The sequence below is a fragment of the Oryctolagus cuniculus genome, chromosome 7 (genome assembly GCF_964237555.1).
Source record: "Oryctolagus cuniculus chromosome 7, mOryCun1.1, whole genome shotgun sequence".
Classification (NCBI taxonomy): domain Eukaryota; kingdom Metazoa; phylum Chordata; class Mammalia; order Lagomorpha; family Leporidae; genus Oryctolagus; species Oryctolagus cuniculus.
In genome coordinates this window covers 54,496,123-54,518,966 of record NC_091438.1, presented here as the reverse complement: position 1 = coordinate 54,518,966, position 22,844 = coordinate 54,496,123, and the positions used below count along the sequence as shown (strand labels likewise).

Below are 22,844 nucleotides of genomic sequence, written 5' to 3'. Positions count from 1 at the left end.
CGCCATCCATTTTCTCCCTCTGGGTCGCTTTAGACCCAAAGAATCTTTATCATTTCTACTTATTCTATTTGAATATAAATTTTCACTCCACAATTCCCATCCTCCACCCACCTCCAGATAGAAGACCAGCTGGAACAGCATGGAAGGAGGCTTGAGCAACCTGGATGAGCAGAAACCCTGCCTCTCTCGCTCTGGGCCAGGCCGTGCCTGGACACCCCGCCGCCCTGGATGAGAGAAGTCTGTATTTTATACGCCAGTGCCTTTTCTCTGAGCCCTCACCTGCTTCCACTTCCCTTAGCATCACAGGTAGCGGCCTTATTTCCTCTTGCCCTCCCTCTACAGCCCATCAGATGCAGTCCAGGAGTAGATGAAATTGATGAGAATGTGGAGCAATCTGGCAATGAAACTATACTCAAGGAAATCCTAAAAGTTACATTTTCACGTTATCCAGTTTGATTCCCTTTCAAGACACTAGAGCATTCTGTTGTCAGAAATTATGGTATACAGTAGGTCCTCTGGCTTTTTCTTGAGAGTTGTTGGGTTTTCTCCGGCCTTTTATATGTCAAGAAATTTTAGGTTGTATCTTGGGCATTCTGAATGTGATATTATGAAGCTCTGAGTTCCATTTAAATCAGGTAAAGCTCTGATTTTGTGTGTGTGTGTGTGTGTGTGTTTTTAAGTGAGCTCACCCAGGTAGGTTCAGACTGCATAGCCTGTCCACCTTCTCAAGCACTCACAGAGCTATTCTCGTCCGTTCCACCTGCGCATCACCCCGCTGCCCGTCGGGAGCCTGGGCAATGGCCCCCTCAAGAGTCCAGTCTTTGCAGCGCTGATTCCAGCCAGGACTCCAACACAGTCGCAAAGGCTCCCTTTCTCCAGCCCCCTCCCCTTGGTGGTTCCCCACACTTTCCTGTGGTCTCTGCTGGCCAGGATTCTGCTCTGTCTCCCTGCTGCTGCTTGCTTGGTGTCGAGCTGGGAGGTCAGCAGGCTCCATCCCTCAGGGGCCACCTCAGCTGCAGTGGGAACGGGAGGGTGCCAATTTTTGCTGGTGATGGGTGGGGTAGGGCAGGTAAGAAGAGGGATTTGGAGCTTGTTTCTTTCTGCATCCACTGGCAGATCTAGGCTTCGCTACTCTAAAACCCAGGTCAGGATAATAGGAAGCAATAAGATACAGAAGAGAATCCTTGAGAAATCCGAACCAGATCACATCTGAGGTCAGGGATCCTTGCCCACTCTGTCTGCCTTAATCTTGTGTTCAGAGCCGGCGCCGTGGCTCAATAGGCTAATCCTCCACCTTGCGGCGCCGGCACACCGGGTTCTAGTCCCGGTTGGGGCGCCGGATTCTGTCCCGGTTGCCCCTCTTCCAGGCCAGCTCTCTGCTATGGCCAGGGAGTGCAGTGGAGGATGGCCCAGGTGCTTGGGCCCTGCACCCCATGGGAGACCAGGAAAAGCACCTGGCTCCTGGCTCCTGCCAGGATCAGCGCGGTGCGCCGGCTGCAGCGGCGGCCATTGGAGGGTGAACCAGCGGCAAAGGAAGACCTTTCTCTCTCTGTCTCTCTCTCTCACTGTCCACTCTGCCTGTCAAAAAAAAAATAAATAAATAAATAAAAAATAAAAAATAAAAAAAAAAAAATCTTGTGTTCAGAGACTTGAGTCACGTGATTTTTGTCCAGGTGTTTACTTGTAGTCAACAGGAGAGATAAGGTTGAGCATAGTTACTCTTTCGTATCCAGAACTAAAGAAAAGTCCATATAAATGTTTATGCACGAAATACTTCAAAATACTTATCTCTGAATTATAGAATCATGGATGGGTTTGTTGAATGCCAGTCTTCCCCACCACCGTGCACTGGTCTGAACACTCTATGAGAAGAGGGGCTGTGTTAATCCCCAAGCACTATCATATGCACAGCCATGGCATCTGCTGGTTGCTGAGTTTTTAATTCACAGCTGGTAGAAAAGAACCTTGTAGGCTTCGAGGCAATCTAGTAACCCAGGGTACACACAGACCTCACGATGGAAATGGTTGGTGCTGTGTGTTGCACTCAGGCCACTGACAATCTCCTCAATGAGCTTGTGGATCTAAAGGAAGTTTGCTCTTCTGTCTCCTTCACATGCACTTTTGCTACAGAACAGGAGAGGTTTCATTGGGCTGTGTTACTATTCAGCGGCTGCAAAGAGCTGAAGCCAAGAGATACACCCGGCATGAATCATAACCCACATGTCTGACTCCTCCTGGGCCCTGACATCAGAAAATATATGGTTAGGGTTAGGGTTAGGGTTAGCAATGCCCAAAATCCCTACGTGGGGACTTCAACTAATCCAGGGAAAGTCACTTTAGTGACTTCAACAGTTATGCTTGGGAGTCTGTACTGTGGCACATTGGGTAAAGTTATCCCCTGAAATGCCCAGATCCCATATGGGCTCCGGTCTGTGTCCAGGCTGCTCCACTTCTGATGCAGTCTGCTGTTAATGGCCTGGGAAAAGCAGCAAAAGATGGCCCAAGCCCTTGGAGCCCTGCACCCCCATGGGAGACCCAGATAAAGCTCTTGGCTCTTGGCTTCAGCCTGGCCCATCCCTGGTCATTGAGACCATCTGGGGAGTGAACCAGTGGATGGAAGATCTCTCTCTCTAACTCTGATTTTCAAATAAAATAAATGAATCTTTTAAAAAAAGAAAAGAGTTTACTCTTCATTTGGTGGTCAGTTGGCCACAGTTACTGAGAGCTGACTGCATACTTCTAGGTGTTGGTGATGCACGTATTAATAGGACATGGTCTTCCTTCCATTGGTCTTGCATGGCCGTGCGTGAGCTCCCCGAGCCTTCCCAGGCGCCCTCCTCACTTTCACAAGCATTTCCACGAGGAAAAGTTTTCCCACGTTTCTTCTTCTTAATCAGTTTGTCCTTGGCGGGTCTGACAGGTGCAGTGCTCACGCTGCTGCACAGAACTGAAATCCATTGCTTCGACTGCTGTGTCGTATGCACTTACAGATCAAGAGATTGGAGGGATACTTGCGGTTCATTTCTAGTTGATTGTGTCAGTCTTTCCGAGATTCTGCCATAATGAGGAGAGCTCCGTGAACATCCTTGTACGTGTCCCGGATGTAATCTACCAACCCCTGCTTTCTGAAGCCTCGGGGTTCACTTGTGTTCCTACCAGCAAAACAGAACCTCCAGGTGCTCAGTACCCTCTCTAGTACTTGGTGGGGTCGGGGTTCTTCGTATATAAATTAATACCTCAAGGTGCACTGGACTATTTCTCTCAGGCTGCACATCTCTTCGTGTTTATTTCCTCTTCTGTGAAATGCCTATTTGCGAAGGAATTCTTGATATGTGCCTGATGTTTATCTGTTGTCAGTCACATGTACTGAAAATATCCTTTCCCAATTCAGTTTGCAAGTTGTCTCTCACTTTCTATAGGGTGCCTGTTGATGAATGGAAGCTCTGAATATAATCAAGTCCGATTTTAATGCTTCTGGCTAGCATATTTGTTGTTTAGATCTTTCTCCTTGCCCCAAGATTAGAAGGCTATTTACCTACATTTTCTCTTACAAAAAAACCATGAGATTTTGTTTTTATTATATAAGTCCGTCAATTATCTGGAGCTATTTTTATGTGTGGTTTTTATTTTATTTTATTTATTTGACAAGTAGAGTTATAGACAGTGAGAGAGAGAGAGAGAGAGAGAAAGGTCTTCCTTCCATTGGTTCACTCCCCAAAAGGCCACTATACTCATAGATCCACACCAGTCCTAAGCCAGGAGCCAGGTGCTTCCTCTTGGTCTCTCATGCAGGTGCAGGGGCCCAAGCACCTGGGCCATCCTCCACTGCCCTCCTGGGCCACAGCAGAGAGCTGGACTGGAAGAGGAGCAACCGGGACTAGAACCTGGTGCCTATATGGGATGTCAGCGCCGCAGGCAGAGGATTAATCAAGTGAGCCACAGCGCTGGCCCCTGTGTGGTTTTGTGTGTGTGAATTTGAGAAGAAATTTCCTTCCCCTCCCCATATGGTCATTCTTTTTTCCTCCAAGTTAACCTGTGAGTCTCTTGGCCCGCTGACCTCCCACGCCAGCTCCCTCACATGCGTATGGAAGCTGCCATACCCGAGGGTCTCCAGTCCACCAGCTGCACGGCTAGTCTTTGTTCTAGGAGCATGCTCTCTCCACAGCTTCTTAAAAGTCCCGTTGACTGGGAGAGGAAGTTACCGCCCCCTATTCTCCTCCGGAGCATCTTGATTCTTTTAAAGTCAGCTTTTCATCCTCCATGAAATATATTAAAAATTAATTGGAATTGTTTTGATCTTGAGATCAGCCTTGTGAGAAAATACCTCTTTGCATTATTGAAGCTTCCCAACGAAGAGGTTGATTTATTTCTCCTTTGATTCAATTGTCTCTTATTAAAATGATACAACTTTTCTGATAAAAGTATTGAAGGCTAATTGTGTCTTTATTCAATTTGTTGGTAAGTACCTGATTGTGTGTGTGTGTGTGTGTGTGTGTTATACATGGTGCCTTATTTTTAGGTTACAGTTTCTAGTTTCTGACCACCACTGTCTTAAGAACACAATTGTCATTTTCACTTGAGAAAATCATCTGGTGAAAATAATGATCATGATAACAATGACTTGGTGTTTTCAGCTATTATTTACTGAGCTATCAATTGCTGAGCTGTACACAAGACTATAGACTTACATATATTTTCCTCCTTTATTTTAGTGTAGATCTATGAGTGTGAAATTGACAAGTTAGAAAACCAGGGTACTAAGGGATTGAAGCATTAAGCTAGATAACTGAGTAACTAGAATTCAGTCTGAAGCTATTGTGACTGCAAAGCATGCTCTCTAACTATGATTCAGATTCCACACTCGCCTAAGCCTTACGGGGAAATGACATCAGTGAAAAAACCAACACCAACCACTCAGATCCTTTTCCGCATCAGGGCTTCTGTGTAAAGATGGTATCTCCATGTGGTTTCGATTGACCACACACAAACGGTGCAGAACTGGCTCTCCAGCACCATGGTCACCAGTGTCTGTTACCATCTCAGCGCTGTGCTCTTGCACACACGACAGTCTGTCCTTGTCCTCATCAGGATCCCACGACTTAAGCAGGGCGAAGGAGAAAATTGCGACTCTTGGAATCTGATTTCTTCTTAGAGAGAGAGTTGTCCTGCTTTGTTTACTTTCATGTGGCTTTACTGATCCTATGTTAAATATGGCACACGGCACCCAGCCAGCTTCGTGATTGGCAAGGACATGCTTTTATTTGTGTGATATGCCCTATACCCCCACACTACGCCATGAAGGAAGTTAAGTACTTGGTCACACAAGATGTAAACCCTAAACAATTACAAGACTGCAGATAGGAGATACATAATCATTTCTTAGATTTACCCTACAATTTTCCAGTGTGTGTCTGAAGCTAATTTAATTGTCTGCATACCTTGGTAATCATACTGAAGAGGTGCTACTGTGCCTCTTTTAAAAATGAAGAAATGAGATGCAGAGAAAGCGACTTGTCTAAGGTCACAGTACAGTTAGGAAGTAAGACCTGCATCTGGACCCAAGGGGATGTCACTCTCTTCTCCTCTCCAGCTTTCTTCCCCTCTAGCTTCTACCTCTGAAGCCCCAGGGAAAGGCACTCCTTCGTCACCCTTTCCTCCGATGTTTCGGCTCTAAGAGGGCTCGTCTCCACTAAAGCAGAGAAGCCCTGAGCCTGCAGAGCAGCCCTGACCCTCAGAACCCGACAACTCCTGGCTTTAATCTTCTCTTGCCCAGCTTAAATTCAAGAGCACGTGTTTGGCCTGGCTGTCCCGTGTTGGAGAGCCTGGGTGTGATACCTGCCTCTGGCTCCTCACTCCAGTTGCTGCTAATGCAGACGCTGGGAGGCACCAATGTCCACTCAAGTAATTGGATTCCTGCCACCTTCCAAGTAGTGGGAGGCCTGAAGTGAGCTCCCAGCTTCTGCATCCTGCCTGAGCTACTTAGGGTATGAGCCAGAAGATGGGCATTCTCTCTCTCTCTCTCTCTCTCTCTCTCTCTCTCTCTCTGCATCTCGAGTAAACAAAAATTAAATACTTATTTTAAGGTATTTTGTGATACAAATATTGTTGTAGATGTTACTGATTTTTAATTTCCTTTTCCAATTGTTTGTTGACAGTACATAGAAGTAAAATTTTAATTGTCTTTACTGACCTTATATTCTTAAATCTTGCAGAATTTCTGAGATTTGGCAGTATGTAGAGATACACGCCTTTGAATTTTCTACATGTAAAACTATGTCGTTATAAATAGAGGTGATTTTCTTCTCTCCCGATCAGTCCTTATGACTTTTATTTACTATTCTGTCTGGAGGCACAAACTTAAGTAGAGTATATTGAGTAGAAGCCAGGGAGTGCGCATCCTTACCTTGTTCTGGGTCTTAGAGAGGAAGGGTTTGTATTTTGTTGTTAATTATGATGTTAGGTAGACAATAGTTTACCATTTATTTGTTTTCTTTTTTTAAAGATTTATTTATTTATTTGAAAGTCAGAGTTACACAGAGAGAGGAGAGGCAGAGAGAGAGAGAGAGAGAGAGAGAGTTCTTGCATCTGATGGTTCACTCCCCAATTGACCTCAACGGCCGGAGCTGCGCCGATCCGAATGAAGCCAGGAGCCAGGAGCTTCTTCTGGGTCTCCCACACGTGTGCAGGGGCCAAAGGACTTGGGCCATCTTCTACTGCTTTCTCAGGCCATAGCAGAGAGCTGGATAGGAAGTGGAGCAGCCGGGTCTTGAACCGGCACCCATATGGGATGCTGGCGCTTCAGGCCAGGGCATCAACACATTGCGCCACAGCGCCGGCTCCGACATTTATTTGCTTTCATCTACTTGAAAGGCAGAATGACAATAAGAACAGCAGTGAAAGAGAGAGAGCGAGAGAGAATCTTCCATCTGCTGGTTCATTCCCCACATGCCTGCAGCAGACAGGACTGGGCCAGGCTAAAGCCAGGGGCCTTTTCTCCCTCATGGGTGGCAGGGAACCATCAACTGCTGCTTTCAAGAATGTGTTAGCAGGAAGCTGGATTGAAAGTGGAGGAGCTGGGACCTGAACTGGGTGCTCCTACATGTGATGCAAGCGTCTCGGGCTGTGGCTTAACCTTCTGCCTTACAACATCCACCCTGGGTATCGAATTTTTATATATGGATTTAGGAAGTTCTGTTCCAGTCTGAGTTTGTCTAAAAGGCTTATCATGGAATGGCTGTTGAAATTCGAAAAATTCTTCTCCTGGATCCACTGAGATACTTATATTTTTCTCCTATACTCTCTTAAGGGAATGGATTATGTGATTTTTCTCATATCTTAACCAATCTTGCTTTCTTGTGTTTGGGGGCAAACTTCACTGGTCATGATGTGATATCCTTTTTATATGTTGATAAATTTGGCTTGCTAATATTTTGCTAAGGATTTTGCATATCTGTTCATGAGGAATATTGGTCGGTAACATTATTTTCTTGTAGTGTATTTGCGAAGTTTTTAAATCATAGTATGTCAGCTTCCTAGAAAGGCCTGGGAGCCAGCTTCCCCTGATGTGGAAGGCTGGTGTTATTTCTTCCCTTGGTGAGTGACACAAGTCACCGTTAAAGCCATTGGGTCAGAAGACTCCTTTGTGAAAATAATTTAATCATGAATTAAATTTCCTTAAACAGATATTCAGATAATTTATAGATTCTTTTGTCAGTTTTAAAAAGTCTTATTTTTCAAGGGACTTAATCTCTTTCACTTACACTGTCCAACAAGTCAGCCTAAAGTTGTTCACAATATCCCATTGTCATCCTTTTCGTGCCTGTAGCATTGTGAGAGTAGCTCCCCTTTCATTCTTCATATTGGTAATAGACATTTTTCTCTATTTTTTTCTTCATTCAATCTAACTGGCGCCTTATCAATTTTATCAATCTTTACAAAAAATTGGCTTTTGGCTATATTAATTGCCCTTATCATTCATCTGTTCTCTATATTATTGATTTCCACCCCTGTCTTTAATATCTCCTCCTTTCTGTTTACTTTGAGTTTACTTTTCTGTCCTTAATGTGGAAGCTTCTTGATGTGGAAACTCCAATCTCTGGCTTCAGTTGTCCCTGGTTTTCTAGTATAAGTGTTCAAAACTCTAAATTTTACTCCTAGCATCACGTTAGTGCATCTCACAGATTTGCATATGGTGTGTTTATGTTATCATTCAGTTAAAAACATCATCTAATTTCCCTTGAAATTTCTTTCTTCATGGCCGGCGCCGCGGCTCACCAGGCTAATCCTCCGCCTTGCGGCGCCGGCACACCGGGTTCTAGTCCCAGTCGGGGCGCCGGATTCTGTCCCGGTTGCCCCTCTTCCAGGCCAGCTCTCTGCTGTGGCCAGGGAGTGCAGTGGAGGATGGCCCAAGTGCTTGGGCCCTGCACCCCATGGGAGACCAGGAGAAGCACCTGGCTCCTGCCATCGGATCAGCGTGGTGTGCCAGCCGCAGCGCGCCGGCCGTGGCGGCCATTGGAGGGTGAACCAACGGCAAAAGGAAGACCTTTCTCTCTGTCTCTCTCTCTCACTGTCCACTCTGCCTGTCAAAAAAAAAGAAATTTCTTTCTTCAGAAATATATTGTTTATTTTCCAAATATGGTAATAATTTCTAGGTACCTTTTTGTTATTGGTAGATAATACAATTCCAATGTGGGAGAACCTGTATGATTTTCTCTGTATTTTCCTTGGTGTTACCATCATGAGAATGAAGGTCTACTACAATCTTTCACTTGTTTTTTTTTGAAGATTGGGATTGGAATTATTTTTTAAAGATTTTATTTATTTATTTATTTGAGAGGTAGAATTACAGACAGTGAGAGGGAAAGACAGAGAAAGGTCCTTCTTCCGTTGGTTCACTCCCCAATTGGCTGCAACAGCCGGAGCTGCGCCAATCCTAAGCCAGGAGCCAAGAGCTTCTTGCATGGGCCCAAGGACTTCGGCCATCTTCTACTGCTTTCCCAGGCCGGAGCAGAGAGCTGGATTGGAAGAGGAGCAGCTGGGATTAGAACCGGCACCCATATGGTATGCCAACACCGCAGGCAGAGGATTAACCTACTGCGCCACGGCGCCGACCCATTTTTTGCTTGCTAACCCAAATAGAGCTCTCCTCCCAAGCACTCAACAGCTTGAAGGTAAGAATTATATCTTACTGTCTATTGGCAGTGCTTGCTACATAACGGAAGTTCAGTATATATAAGAATTAATTTAAGCCGGCGCTGCGGCTCACTAGGCTAATCCTCCGTCTGCTGCGCTGGCACCTGGGGTTCTAGTCCCGGTCGGGGCAACGGATTCTGTCCCGGTTGCTCCTCTTCCAGTCCAGCTCTCTGCTGTGGCCCAGGAAGGCAGTGGAGGATGGTCCAGTGCTTGGGCCCTGTACCCTCATGGGAGATCAGGAGGAAGCATCTGGCTCCTGGCTTCGGATCAGCGCGGTGCGCTGGCCACAGCGCAACAGCCGCAGTGGCCATTGGAGGGTGAACCAATGGTAAAGGAAGACCTTTCTCTCTGTCTGTCTCTCTCTCACTGTCCACTCTGCCTGTCCAAAAAGAAAGAAAGAAAAAAGAAAAAAAAAGAATTAATTTATTAATGCTGAACATTTTTAAAAAGGAAGCATACAACTAAAATTAATATGAGGGGCCCCGCACTGTGGTGTAGTAGGTGGAGCCACTGCCTGCGGTGCTAGCATCCCTTGTGGGTGCCAGTTCAAGTCCCGGCTGTTCCTCTTCTAGTGCAGCTCTCTGTTGTGGCCTGGGAAGCCAGTACAGGATGGCCCAGGTGCTTGGGTCCCTGCACCTGCATGAGAGACCTGGAAGAAGTTCCTGGCTCCTGGCTTCACATTGGCTTAGCTCCAGCTCTTGTGGCCATTTAGGGAGTGAAACATTGGACTGAAGACTTCTGTCTCTCTCTCTGCCTCTCTGTAACTTTGTCCTTAAAATAAATAAATCAATCTTTAAAAAAATAAAATAAAATCAATATGCAAGCACATATGTATACCTTACAGATTTTAGAAGAACACTGGGAAGACAGAAGAAGAATGGGTGTAAAATCTAAAAATGGGGACCTGAACAATATGATGGAGATCTCTCTCAATTCTTAGTAATATAGTAACCACCATTTTCTTTGTACTGTACATTCATTTCCCAGTGAGGGGAAGGTATAATGTAGGAAATGCATGTGGTTTCTTGGAACCTATTTGTTTTTTAAGAGTTGTTTTATTTATTTGAAAGATAGAGTTAGAAAGAGAGAAAAGGAGAGAAAGAGAGAGACCTTCTATCTGCTGGTTCACTCTCCAAATGGCCGCAACAGCCAGGGCTGCCCCAGGCTGAAGTCAAGAGCCAGGAGCTTCTTACAGATCTCCCAAGTGGGTGCAGAGGCCCAAGCACTTGTGCCATCTTCCACTGTTTTGCCAGGCCATAGCAGAGAGCTGGATCGGAAGAGGAGCAGCAGGGACACGAACCGGTGCCCATTTGGGATGCCGGCACTGCAAGCAGAAATTTAGCCCACTACACCACAGCAATGGTCCCAAAAGAATCTATTAAGAAAATGGAGGGGCAAGCATTGTGGTGTGATGGGTAAAGCCGCCTCCTGCAGTGCCGGCATCCCGAATGGGTGCTGGTTCGAGTCCCAGCTGCTCCACTTCTGATCCAGTTCCCTGCCAATGCACCTGGGAAAGCAGCGGAAGATGGCCCAATTGCTTTGATCCCTGCACCCACGTGGGAAACCTAGAAGAAGCTCCTGGCTCCTGGCCTCAGACCAGCCCAGCTCCAGCTATTGTAGCCATGTGGGGAGTGAACCAATGAATGGAAGACCTCTTCCTCTATCTCTTCCTCTCTCTCTTTCTCTCTCTCTCTCTGTAACTCTGCCTTTCAAAAAAATAAATAATTTTTTTTAAGTTTGTGGAAAAATAGAATTAGAAGATAAGTTTATTTTGCTGCAAACAATATTGCAAATCCATGCATATTTTTCCCCATACTACACATTTCCAAGTACTTTTTGAAGACTCCCTCATATATACAATTTCAAAACATTTTCATTCTTCACCTTTGCTTTCCCATTCAGTGCCTTCATAACTGGGAGTGGGCTGGGATAGAAGGATGAGCAGCTTGCAAAGGCAGGCAGAAAATTCAAGTTCAGGGCAAAGCTAACACGGACTTGGAGGGGATGGCAAAGGTGCTGGTGACAGGGACAGAAGCAAACTGAGACAAGGCAAACAGGGCAAGAATGAGAAAGTGACAACTGGCTATGTGCCAGGCACTTGGCACTGGGGCACTTTCAAAGCCATTGTATCCCATGAAATTCACAACCACTCAGAGATAATCACTGATTTGCACACAGATAGCATGTATTGGCTCTGGATGGACTTAGAATTCCCAGACTTTAAACATAAACTTCGTTTCCCTCCAGTGATGGCTGGGTATTAGAGAGCCGAGTCTGAAGACAGTCAGGGACCCAGTGACCAGGACAGAGTCCCCTCGGCAGGCCCTGCCATTGTACGCTGGCTGGTGTGGGTCTGTCCTGTCCACTACTGGGACTGCCCCCAAGAATTAGGAAGGCATTTGGGCTTTTAATAGAAACCATGTTTGGCACCAGACAAAAACTACGTCCATTGCTTAAAATCAATACTGGTATTGACATAATATTAACAGGTGACAGAAAAAAAATAGGTCCCTCCAATGTTTTTGTTGCTTCTGCTTCAAGGAAGGTAATTTCACACTGGGAAAAGCAAGGTTCTCATAGTTGACGGCTGACAGGAAATGAAGCCTAAAGTAAACAAGCTTCAAGAGGGGCACCTCAGATATAGGAGCCTGGCCAGGGGAATTCTATTGCAGGATTCTCCTGCTCACTGCTGGGAAAGGCGTCAGAAGCCCCACCACGGAAAAATGTGAAAACTTTGATTTTACTTTTGTTTTCTCAAGATTTCTTTTTGCTTATTTGAAATTCAGAGTGAGAGAGAGCGAGTGCAAGAGCAAGAGAGAGCGAGAGCGAGGGGCGGAGGACGGATCTTTCATCCATTAGTCCATTCCCCAAGTGGCCACAATGACCAGGGCTGGGCCAGTCTGAAGCCAGGAGCCAGGAACTCCATTTGGGTCTCCCACGTGGGTGCAGGGGCCCTGCTGCTTTCTCAGCAGGGAGCTGGATTGGGAGTGAAACAACCAGGCTTGAACTGGTGTTCTGATCTGAGATGCTGGTGCTGCAGTCAGTGGTGTAACCTTCTGTGCCATAGCTCTAGCCCTGTGATCGTTTCAGAGACTTCGATGTGTTCGGTGTTGCTGTTTTGTTTGTCTGAACTGGACGTTGTTCCCAAGGAGTCAGGGTATTTTCCAGACTGACCACATATCTTTCTGAGGAAGTTTGTAGGCTGGCTGTCCGGCTACTGTGCAGACAAAGTGCATTTGGATGGTAGGATTACATTTGACAGATACAAATCTATCCTTGCAGATGAGGTACACTCATGGACAAGGGCTGATGGCAGCCAAGTCAGGTACATGAGAAACTGATTGGATGCAGCGCACTAATTAATAGACTGACATCGATCTAGAGAAAGGATCTTTCACACCACAGGTTTCTGGACCACGTCTTGCCTTGTTAAGCATTTTTATTAATGTCCTGGATGAAGACATTGATGGCCTGGTGATAAAATTTGTGGATGACACAAAGCTGGAAGGGAAAGCTAATACATTGGATAGCAGAATTGCAATGCACAAAATATTTGACAGATTGAAACAATGGACCAGATCTAACAAGATTAGGTTTAATGGGGATAAATATAAAACCTTACACTTGGTTGAAATAAACAAGCAAATAAGATGCATAGGCAGCAGATGGGAGAGATGTGGCATGATAGTAGCCTGGGAGAAAATGATAGAGATATTCAGTTGATTAGAATAATTCAAAATGCAGCACTAGTGCTGTAAGCTAAGAGTATAACAGAAGTGTAGAGGAGGATGTACGGGAGGCAACCGTCTTCCCACTCCAAATGACAGCCACAGGAGCAGGGGTAGAAGGTGTTATGATCCCTGTCCTCCCAGCATCCCTCCCTGGGGGGCTGGAGGACAGGGTAGTGGCCAGTGGGGTGAACACACAAAGAGATATATGTTCATGGGATCCAAAGCCCGACTTGGCGATAATGAGTAGAGCAACTTGGCCCTGTCGCCCAATGGCCTTAAGCACAGGCAGGCAGGTCGCGGGTCAGGAACAAACACTACACCAGCTGACTTTTGAATTCTTGTACCACAGAGAGGTTTTGTGCTTCTAGACGAAGCCCAAAAGCAGGATCAGAGTCGGGGCATTTTTAGGCACAAATGAAAGTCCTGGACTTTGAGAACAGATTCCCTCCAGGGAATTGGTGTCTTTGTTTGAGGTAGAATGAAGAAGAGAGGGAGACATTTTGAGACACAGGGGGAGAGAGAGAGAGAGAGAGAGAGAGAGAGGACTTCCATCTGCTGGTTCACTCCCCAAGATGCTGTGAAGATCCAGACTGGGCCAGGTTGAAGCAAGGAGCCAAGAACTCAATGGGGTCTCCCATGTGAATGGCAGGGGCCCAAGGACTGGGGCATCTTTCACTTCCTTTCCACGGTGCATTAACAGGGAGCTGGATCAGAAGTAGAGCAACTGGGACTTGAACTGGCAGCACAGTGGCTTAACCCACTGCGCCACAAATGTCATTCAAAGGATTTTTGAAATACATGCTCTCTCTAGCCTTCTAACAAAAGCCCCCAGACAGCTGTCTGGGGGTCACCGTGGAAGGATTAAAGGGACAAATAGGGAAACAGACCAACCTAGCCAGTGCTCCTTACCTCATTGCGTGTCCACTCACTCACTATCGCCTTACCACTTTTTGATGCTGTCAGGTTGTGTGTGTGTGTGTGTCAGCACTTCACTCCATCTTCCTTATCCCAGAGCTGGCTTTCCTAAATTGTTTCCTCTCTTTTGTTACTGTCAAGTGACAGTGAAAACTACTCCATTAATATTTAGAATTATAAGTAGAAGATGAGTCGACAGGTTCAGAGCAAGGAGCTGAGGACATACTCCATCAGAAAATTACTTTATATGATCTATAATACAGGGACATTTGCCCCTCCATTTTGATTGCTTAGAGACCTCTCTGCTCCCCTCTCCAAACTTCTGGAGTATTTTTCTTAGTCTTTGTTCTAGGCAATTGCGGTCTGTGGACTTAGGGTCTCCTATATAAAATCTTGCTCAATTATGGCCTCCCCTGTGAAGGGAAAGAACAATGCCTGGGATTGGGGCTGACTTTCCCTATGCACTCTGCCAGCTAATCCATCTCAACAGCTTCTATCGCTCATCCAGTGGAGCTGCCATTGTAATGAGCCGATGTCAGGCATTGTAGGGAAATATGCTTGGGCCTGCCCTCAACAGTCCCTTGTGCTGTCGTGCTTCCCAAGGAAGCCCACACCATCTTAATCATGCCTGCCAGGGAAGAAATTATCTTTTCTCTTTTCTCCTGTCCCCAAGACATATTTCCACTGTATCATTTCAACACATGAAATCACTGTTAGTACGCAGAGTGGGCATCATGTTAGCATAAGATCTAATCAGAGCGAGTCCGCCAGTCTCCGAAGGCTTTATTCTTTTTGTCTCTTTCCTCTGTTTTCTTGTTAGACTGAAGAGCCTTTTTTGACATCCTCATTTGTTCTGCTGTGTAATAGCATGGGATCTTTCAGAGCTGTCGACATCTGCGCCACTCTAGAGAGCTGCAGAACCCAGCCAGCAGAGCAATAATAATTATGCCCGAATGGACTGAAAAGGAGGCACACGACAAGAAGGAAGACCAGGAAAAATGCCCTCAGTGCGATGGTGTCCTGACCTGTGTGTGTGTGTGTGTGTGTGTGTAGCCTGTAGTACGTGTGTGCATTCACTTGCACTGAGGCCATGCAGGCACGTGTGCATAGTGGACACAAATCATTTCCCGGAGAGGAGTGGACTGGAAATCAATCAGCCTCAGAGTTCTCCAAATTCCCCCAGTCCTTTCTCCGCCTCCTAGAAGGCCATTGTCAATGCGAGGGCTGCTTTCTGTATGTGCGATGGTGGCTTGCAGGACACGGGGGAGAGGGATTTTCTTCTTCCTGTCCCTACCCTTATACGCAGCTGGATGCAGAAGGCTACAGAAATGTCTTAGTCCTCCGTGATAAATCATACTTGTTGGGATGACGCCATAAGTCTTTGTGATTGTCAAGATACTGGTTACTAGATAACTAGTGTGCTGGCCATATTTGGATATTAAAAATCACAGCTGGCGCCTATTAAGTGCTCAGTATCTGCCAGGCCCTTGGTGTGTATCATCATTCATCCTTAAAGAACTCTACAAGATAGGAGCTGCCATTACCCGCCAATTGCAGATGAAAAATTAGGACTAGGCCATCCCCGAGGCCAGCATGTCCCCTAACAGCGCCTGGTGTGTTATTCACAAACAAGAGAACTGGTCATGTCATTCATTTGAGTCTTCGGCAAAGCAGCCAGGCTGCTCAGTGGCGCACTTAGTCACTCCAAAAGGAGCAGCCATGAGACAAACCCCAGATCCAGAAAGCTCATTTAGCCCCCACTGGGTTAGCTGATTATTTTGCAGGACCCAGGAATTCTGCTGACAACAATGTGTTGGGGCCAGCGAGGGTCCAGGTGACGCACTCCCCTGCTCTGAGCCTCCGGCGCTGCCAGAGCCTGGAAGCTAACGTGTGCAGGGTGGACGGGTCTGTGGCGCACACCTCCCCCTCCTGTGCCTTCCACTCCCCCAATGGATGGATCTTTCCCATCCTTGCCCCACTTCCACACTCAAACCACAAGGACATCCTCCTGACACCCTTTACCTCTTTGAAGGCCCCATTGGCTCTGAGAGGACCCCTCTTTGACAGATTCCTTTGAAGGGCCGGCATTGTGGCTTGGAGGGTAAAGCTGCCAGCTGCAATGCTGGCATCCCATATGGGCACCAGTGTGCGTCCTGGCTGTTCCACTTCTGATCCAGCCCCCTGCTAACGCACCTGGGAAAGCAGCAGAAGATGGCCCAAGTGCTTGGGCCCCTGCACTCATGTGAGAGACTGGATGGAGTTCCTGGCTCCTGGCTTTGGCCTGACCTAGTGCTGGCTGTTGTGGCCATCTGGAGAGTGAGGCAGCAGATAGAAGATTCTGTGTGTGTGTGTGTGTGTGTGTAACTGACTTTAAAATAAATAAATAAAATCTTTAAAAAAAAAAAAGAAACAAAGATTTGTTTGAACTAGACAAATACAGCCCTAAATCATATGAGTACACATTTGCAGTGGTGGTGTTTTAGGCATCCCCAGGCCACTGAGACAGCTGGGATGGGTGGGAAGGTCTCCGCAGCATATTTACAACCACAGTTCACGGCACCAGGGAGGAGACACCTTCTCCCAGCTGCCAACCAGGCTGGCCCATGATGGGATGGAGAAGAAAGAGATGAGGTCTGCAAACCTGGCCCAGGGATCAAGCTCAGGACTAGGAGGCATGAGGCTTCACGTGGGAAAGCACGTTGCAAAGGTCACCTTGCAAAGTGCAGAACACAGCACGCAGTGACTCATTAGGAAACAAAGGGAGAAAAAGACTGACCCAAACAATCAAAAGCTTAGGAAGAAAAAAAAAGGCAAGCAGGGATTACCCTGGAGAGGGAAAAGGAAACCTAGTGCTAAAGAGGGGAAAAATAAAACATACAAGACGTCTGTCAGCAGCTGTGCCGCTGAAAGTCACCCAACAGGAAGAACAGGCAGCCAGCGAGACGGAAACTGCAGGGCAGGGCAGCAGAGCGGCAGGAGCACCAGGGCTGATGCGGGCACGGATGCCACTGGAGCACGATGGCCCGGCTTCTCTGCCCATGACCCCATCATCAGCACACGCAGTCAGGTCTGGCTAACACCGAGCCCCAGTAGCCCAGCAATAGCAATGGGTCCATCAGACTAGGAGAACGGAGTCCCTAGGACCATGTGAACTCAGGCAGCCATGACTTGGGTGGCAGCACACCCCACGAGGCGTGTGGCTTTTGGTTTTTGCACACAGTAAGACTTTTTCCACTTCTGCAGAGTTGTATGACCTACAAGGATTCGAATGACCATTGAGGAAATTAGAGGGCCTCTGGAGAATTCCACCTTGCCTTTCTGCGTTCCTGGATTGGTCTTGTGGATCTGTACTTGACCTTCTCAGGTGAGCTGGGACAACGTGTCCCCAGGGAGAGAGGCCTCTGATGTCCCCCGGGGCGGGTATCTGCAAGGCTCATGGAACCCTTTCCAGGAGTGTAAGAAACAGCTCCTGACAGCAGCCCCAGCCGCCACGGCCACTGCCGCTGGCTGGCTCAAGTCCATCCAGCTCAGCAAATCTGCATACCGCACTTCTGTGGGGACTACTGCTCTTGATTTAATTAATAGTTTGTTTGTTTACATAATTTTCCTCAGGAAGGACTATTAGCACATCAAAGGACGTTAAAAGTATCCTTGGTGACGATGCAGTGACTACAAACCTAGTCCATCACTCTGTCAGGTTTAACACACGCTGCTCTGGTGCGCTGGCCTCTCCCTGCCAGGCGGCCCGTGGACGTCCACAGCCAGCACCGCGGGACAGCAATAACGCAGGCCCAGTCGGTGCACGAGTGGATGGCGAAAGGCCCAAATCATTTCTTTTTTTTTTTTTTTTTTGATAGGCAGAGTGGACAGTGAGAGAGAGAGACAGAGAGAGAAAGGTCTTCCTTTGCCGTTGGTTCACCCTCCAATGGCCGCCGCTGCAGCCGGCGCACCGCGCTGATCCGATGGCAGGAGCCAGGAGCCAGGTGCTTTTCCTGGTCTCCCATGGGGTGCAGGGCCCAAGCACTTGGGCCATCCTCCACTGCACTCCCTGGCCACAGCAGAGAGCTGGACTGGAAGAGGGGCAACCGGGACAGAATCCGGTGCCCCGACTGGGACTAGAACCCGGTGTGCCGGCGACACAAGGTGGAGGATTAGCCTAGTGAGCCGCGGCGCCGGCTCCCGAATCATTTCTAGAATCAATCTCTCTTCACATTCCCCCAAACCTGAAGCATGCTGGAGGCTAGTGTTTGACTTCTCCCTCCGCCCACTGGACAGCTCTTGCCGAAATCCTGCATCTCAGGGGAGCACTTTGGAAAATGTTTTCAGAACACACATTTTCATAGCACTCCAGGGAAAGAAAAAAAAAAGGCGAGTCTCTGACATCAAGGTGAGGGTTTCTGCTCACTCCACTCTGCCCCATCTCTCACAGCAAAGAAAGGGAAAACGGCAAGTCTCCCTGAACTTGAGGAGCTACCCGAGGGCTCAACCCAAGAAAGAAAATGTACCTCTGGAAGCAGATCCTGAATGAGAAAGTCTGGCAGGTTCCTGACCTTTGACCCATGGGTTAAGACACCTGCAGGGGCTGGCGCTGTGGCGTAACCGGTAAAGCCGCTGAATGCAGTGTCAGCATCCCATATGGGCACCAGTTCGAGTCCCGGCTGTTCCACTTCTGATTCAGTTTGCTGCTGTGGCCTGGGAAAGCAGTGGAAAATGACTCAAGTGCTTGGGCCCTGCACCTGTGTGGGAGACCCAGAAGACGCTCCTGGCTCCTGGCTTCAGATCGGTGCATTTCCAGCCTTTGCGACCATTTGGGGAGTGAATCAGCAGTTGGAAGATTTCTCTCTCTCTCTCTCTCTCTCTCTCTCTCTCTCTCTCTCTCTGCCTCTGCCTCTCAAATAAATAAATAAATCTTTAAAAAAAAAAAGACACCTGTAACCCTGATCGGAGTGCAACCCACCTCCAGCTCCTGACTCCAACTTCCTGCTGGTGCACACCCTGGGAGGCGCTGGTATCAGCTCATATAATGATGTTCCTGCCACTTTCATAGGAGTCCTGAAGTGAGTCCCTGGTTCCCAGATTTGCCCAAGACCAGCCTCAGCAATTGTGTGCATTTGAACCAGTAGATCAGAGGTCTCTTTCTTTATGTCTGTCTCTCTCTGCCTCTCAAATAAATATTTCATTTTAATTGATGCAGGTTAAACAACACAAGGTGACCCTATGATATTCACCTCAGGGAGGGAAAGGTTTTTTTCTCTCTCTCTTACTCTCTCTGTTTTTTTTTTACTTATCATAAACTTCTTTGGCCTTTCCCGGGAAATTTTGGCAGCCTTTGGTCTATTTTTAATGATTAAAACAACTTCTTTAGCTTAAAAAGCTGTTTTAGTTGTGAATGTATAACATTTATTCTTGTTTTCTTATACAGAGGACAATGAATATAATTTTATGGGATTTTTTTGGTCATCAATTGTTACGTATGCGACAGGCCTTATAACCTGGACATTGAAGAATTAAGTCCAGAAATTTAAAAATCCATCACCAAGGCATCCAACCAGACTCCTGGAGTGGGAGGGCAGCATTGCCCCTTGCGCAGCCAGCATGCATTCCTGTTTCACCTTGCTGTCAGGACGTGGACTCACTTCTGGCCTCTGCCTGCCCTGGGGGAGTCTGGCCTCAGCCGTGCCTCCCATCTGACTTTCTCTGGGGGAGGCTGATTTGGTCACCTCCAGCACCTGCCAGTGATTGCCTCAGAAATGAGTAGGTGATAGTTTGAACTAATGGGGAAATAGAAACATTTTCTGGAAACCTCCGGGGAAAATATTCCAACCCTCAGAGTATCTCCAATCACGGCTATGCCCAGATGTGAGGCCAAGGGCTCCAGCTTCCTTGCTACTGGACCTAGGAAGAAGTTTTCAAGTAGGAAGAGAGCAAAGCTGAGAGCACTACAGAGAAATGGAGCTGACACCGCTAGGTTCCATCATTCTTGTTTTTTTTGTTTCAAGACTTATTTATTTATTTAAAAGAAAGAGTTACAGAGAAAGAGAGAGAGAGAGAGAGAGAGAGAATGATCTTCCATCTGCTGGTTCATTCCCCAAGTGACCACAATGGCTGGGCTGGGCCAGGCTGAAACCAGGAGCCTGGAACTCCATGCTGGTTCCCAACGTGGGCAGCAGGGGCCCAAGCACTTGGACCATCTTCCGCTGCTTTCCCAGGTGCATTAGCAGGGAGCTGGATCAGGCGCTCATACAGGATGCAGGCGTCACAGGCCGCGGCTTAACCTGCCATACCACGATACCAGCCCTGGACTGCACCATTCTCAAAGCCTGAAGTACCTTTTAACCTCAGGTTTTTGAGTCACACATTATCTTGTTTTATAAGCAGGCTGAAGGTTTCTGTTGCTTACACATAAATGCTTTTGAATATTTTGTTAAATTTTTACTATTTGAGAGCAGGGGAGAGAAAGAGAGAGAGAGAGAGAGGCTCACAGTGGCTGAGGCTGAACTGAGGTGGAAGTTGGAGCCCAAGAACTCAGTCTGGGTCTCCCACATACAGGCAGCAGGACCCAGGAACTCAAATCATCCCGTGCTGCCTCCCAAGGTCTGATCACCGGGGAATCTGTAATCGGGAACAATGCGGGAACCCAGGTACTCTAATATCGGTTGTGGGCTTCTTAACCTGTGTACTAAGCATTAGGTCAAAGTCCCAACCCCTGTAATCTTAACTAATACAATAACAATAAGAAAAAACGTCTTAATAATGAAGATGAAAAAATTGCCTACATAAAGGAAGAATGGAATATTACCTAGCGGGTGAAAAGATGAGAAGCTGCCCTCTGACATAACCAGGATGGCTTCCTCCAGTGTAAGGGACTGAGTTCAGAAACAACTTAGCAATGGACCTAGAGCACGGCCATCCTGCAGGAGAGTTTGAATATGACCAGGCCAAGTGATCTAAAATATTGGAAACAAGCACCTCTCTGGGCCCTAGCACAGGACCTTCTGAAGAGAATGAAGTAGACCCAACCTCACATGTGGTTTAAAATGATCCTCAGCACGTCCTGATCGAGACAATAGCAACTGCTCTGGAAGCTTCAACAATTGCAAGTGGAGGGGCCTGGGCTGGAGGACGGTTCATCTAAAACGCGGAAGCCAAGACCAGCTTCGGGCATGAATCAAAGTGGAAAACTTCAAGGAACTGGGGAAGAGTTCCTTCCCATCTGAAATACCTCCCTCCAATCTCTGGTGTGTGATGTCACAATAACTCAGGAATCAAGACAGCCCCTTAGCAAGGGCAGATAAAAGGTCTCGAGTGCACATTTCCATGGGAGCGCTAATATGCTGCTAAAAACTCTAGTGGACATGAATTTAATTCTGTCTCCCTAGTTCTAGAATATAAGCTTTCTGAGGGGGGCTGGCACTGCGGTGTAGTAGGCTAAGCCTCCACTTGCGGCTCCAGCATCCCACACGGCCACTGGTTTGATTCCTGGCTGCTCCACTCACAATCCAGCTCCTTGCAAATGGCCTGAGAAAGCAGTGGAAGATGGTCCAAGTGCTTGGACCCCTGCACCCACGTGAGAGATCCAAAAGAAGCTCCCAGCTCCTGGCTTCAGATGGGCCCACCTCTGGCTGTTGTGTCCATTTGGGGAGTGAACCAGCAGGTGGAAGACCTTTCTCCCGGTCTCTCCCTCTCTCTGTCTGTAACTCTGCCTCTAAAATAAACAAATAAAATCTTAAAAAATAAAATAAGCTTTATGAGGCCAAGGATGTTTTTGTATTGTTCACTATTTTATCCCTAGTATCAGAATGGTGCCGAATTCCACAGTATGTGCAAAATAAACATTTGTGAATGAATCAGTGACACATACCTGAGTCCAAGAGCAAGATGTGCAAAGAAGAGAATCCCGAGAGCACTGAGTAACTGGAAGAGATCAAAGGAAAAGTGGGCCACGCAGAAGCAACAGGGCAAGACAAAGGATAAAGGGTGGAAAAGATTATTGTCTTTTCCTTTAACAGAGAACCACACACAGTACTTGAACCACACTCACCTTCACACTCTCTGTCCACCCGTAGCTTGTTCTCTAAGCATCAATCCCCCTTCAAAACCAGAGATGGACTTATCATGAAGCTGGTGAAGCTTACACTTCAGTGTCCCTTAGCTTGATCAGAGGGATGGCAGAGTACCCACCTGCCTCGTGTGTTTTACAAGACTTGTACCTGCCAGGTACTGCAGTCACAGTAGTTCAGACTGCTGTCTCTTTGCCCTCCAACTTCTCTGGTGGCCTCGCAGTGTTGTGCAGCCAAGTGGAACTGGAGAGATAAGCAAGTTAGGGTGTAGTGCAGGGCTGGGGGAAGTTTTTTCTGCTAAGGGCCATTTGGATATTTATAACATCATTCATGGGCCATAAAAAATTATCAACTTAAAAATTAGCCTGCTATAGATTAATTGAATTTCAAGTCCCACCTGCGGCTGCCTTGGCAGGGCCAGACCAGATGATTCTGTGGGCCTTAGACAGTCCGTGGGCTGGACGTTCCCCACCCCTGGTGTAGCTGGGACATATTCATGGGATTTCCAATCACTCGTTTGTATAATTATTTCTAGCCATCTTATTGTAAGATTGGCTTTTGGAAAGATGTTAACAGCTCACCGTGGAAAACCAGCTGGTGTCAAAAGTGGCAAATCTACATATTGTATCACAACATGAATATGCGTAAGACCCTGGAGGAGGACAATCAGGGTTAGAAATGGATGGACCGAAAACCTAGTCTATGGGTGATTTTGACACATTGTAACAGAGGATTACTTATAAACAATACTTAGTAACAATGGGGTTCTCTCCTACTGGGAGCAATAGGGAAGATGCACTGTGCTTCTGCACTACACAATAGAAGTATGTTTATATATTTGTGTTTAAAGTCATTAGAAATTATTCTGACATCCAGAAGTAAACTAGAATAAAAATTACAGATCATTCTAAAAGTAGGAAATCATTGCTATGGTTTCCATATGGTT

The 22,844-nt window shown here is 47.0% G+C and overlaps 1 long non-coding RNA gene across 6 annotated transcripts in view; it reads right to left on the bottom strand.

Moving 5' to 3' along the window:
* Window positions 1–22,844, bottom strand: part of LOC103350088 (uncharacterized) — a 78,833-nt gene that overhangs the window by 11,324 nt on the left and 44,665 nt on the right. For 2 of the 6 annotated variants that reach the window (XR_011390506.1, XR_007923496.2), the window contains exon 5: window positions 21,700–21,752. The exons of 1 other annotated variant lie outside the window; for it this stretch is intronic. This is a non-coding gene — a long non-coding RNA (uncharacterized lncRNA). Of the gene's footprint in view, window positions 1–3,622; window positions 6,740–21,699; window positions 22,142–22,844 lie in introns of those variants that run through there. 3 more of the 6 variants (XR_011390507.1, XR_011390508.1, XR_007923495.2) reach the window with 3 other exon arrangements.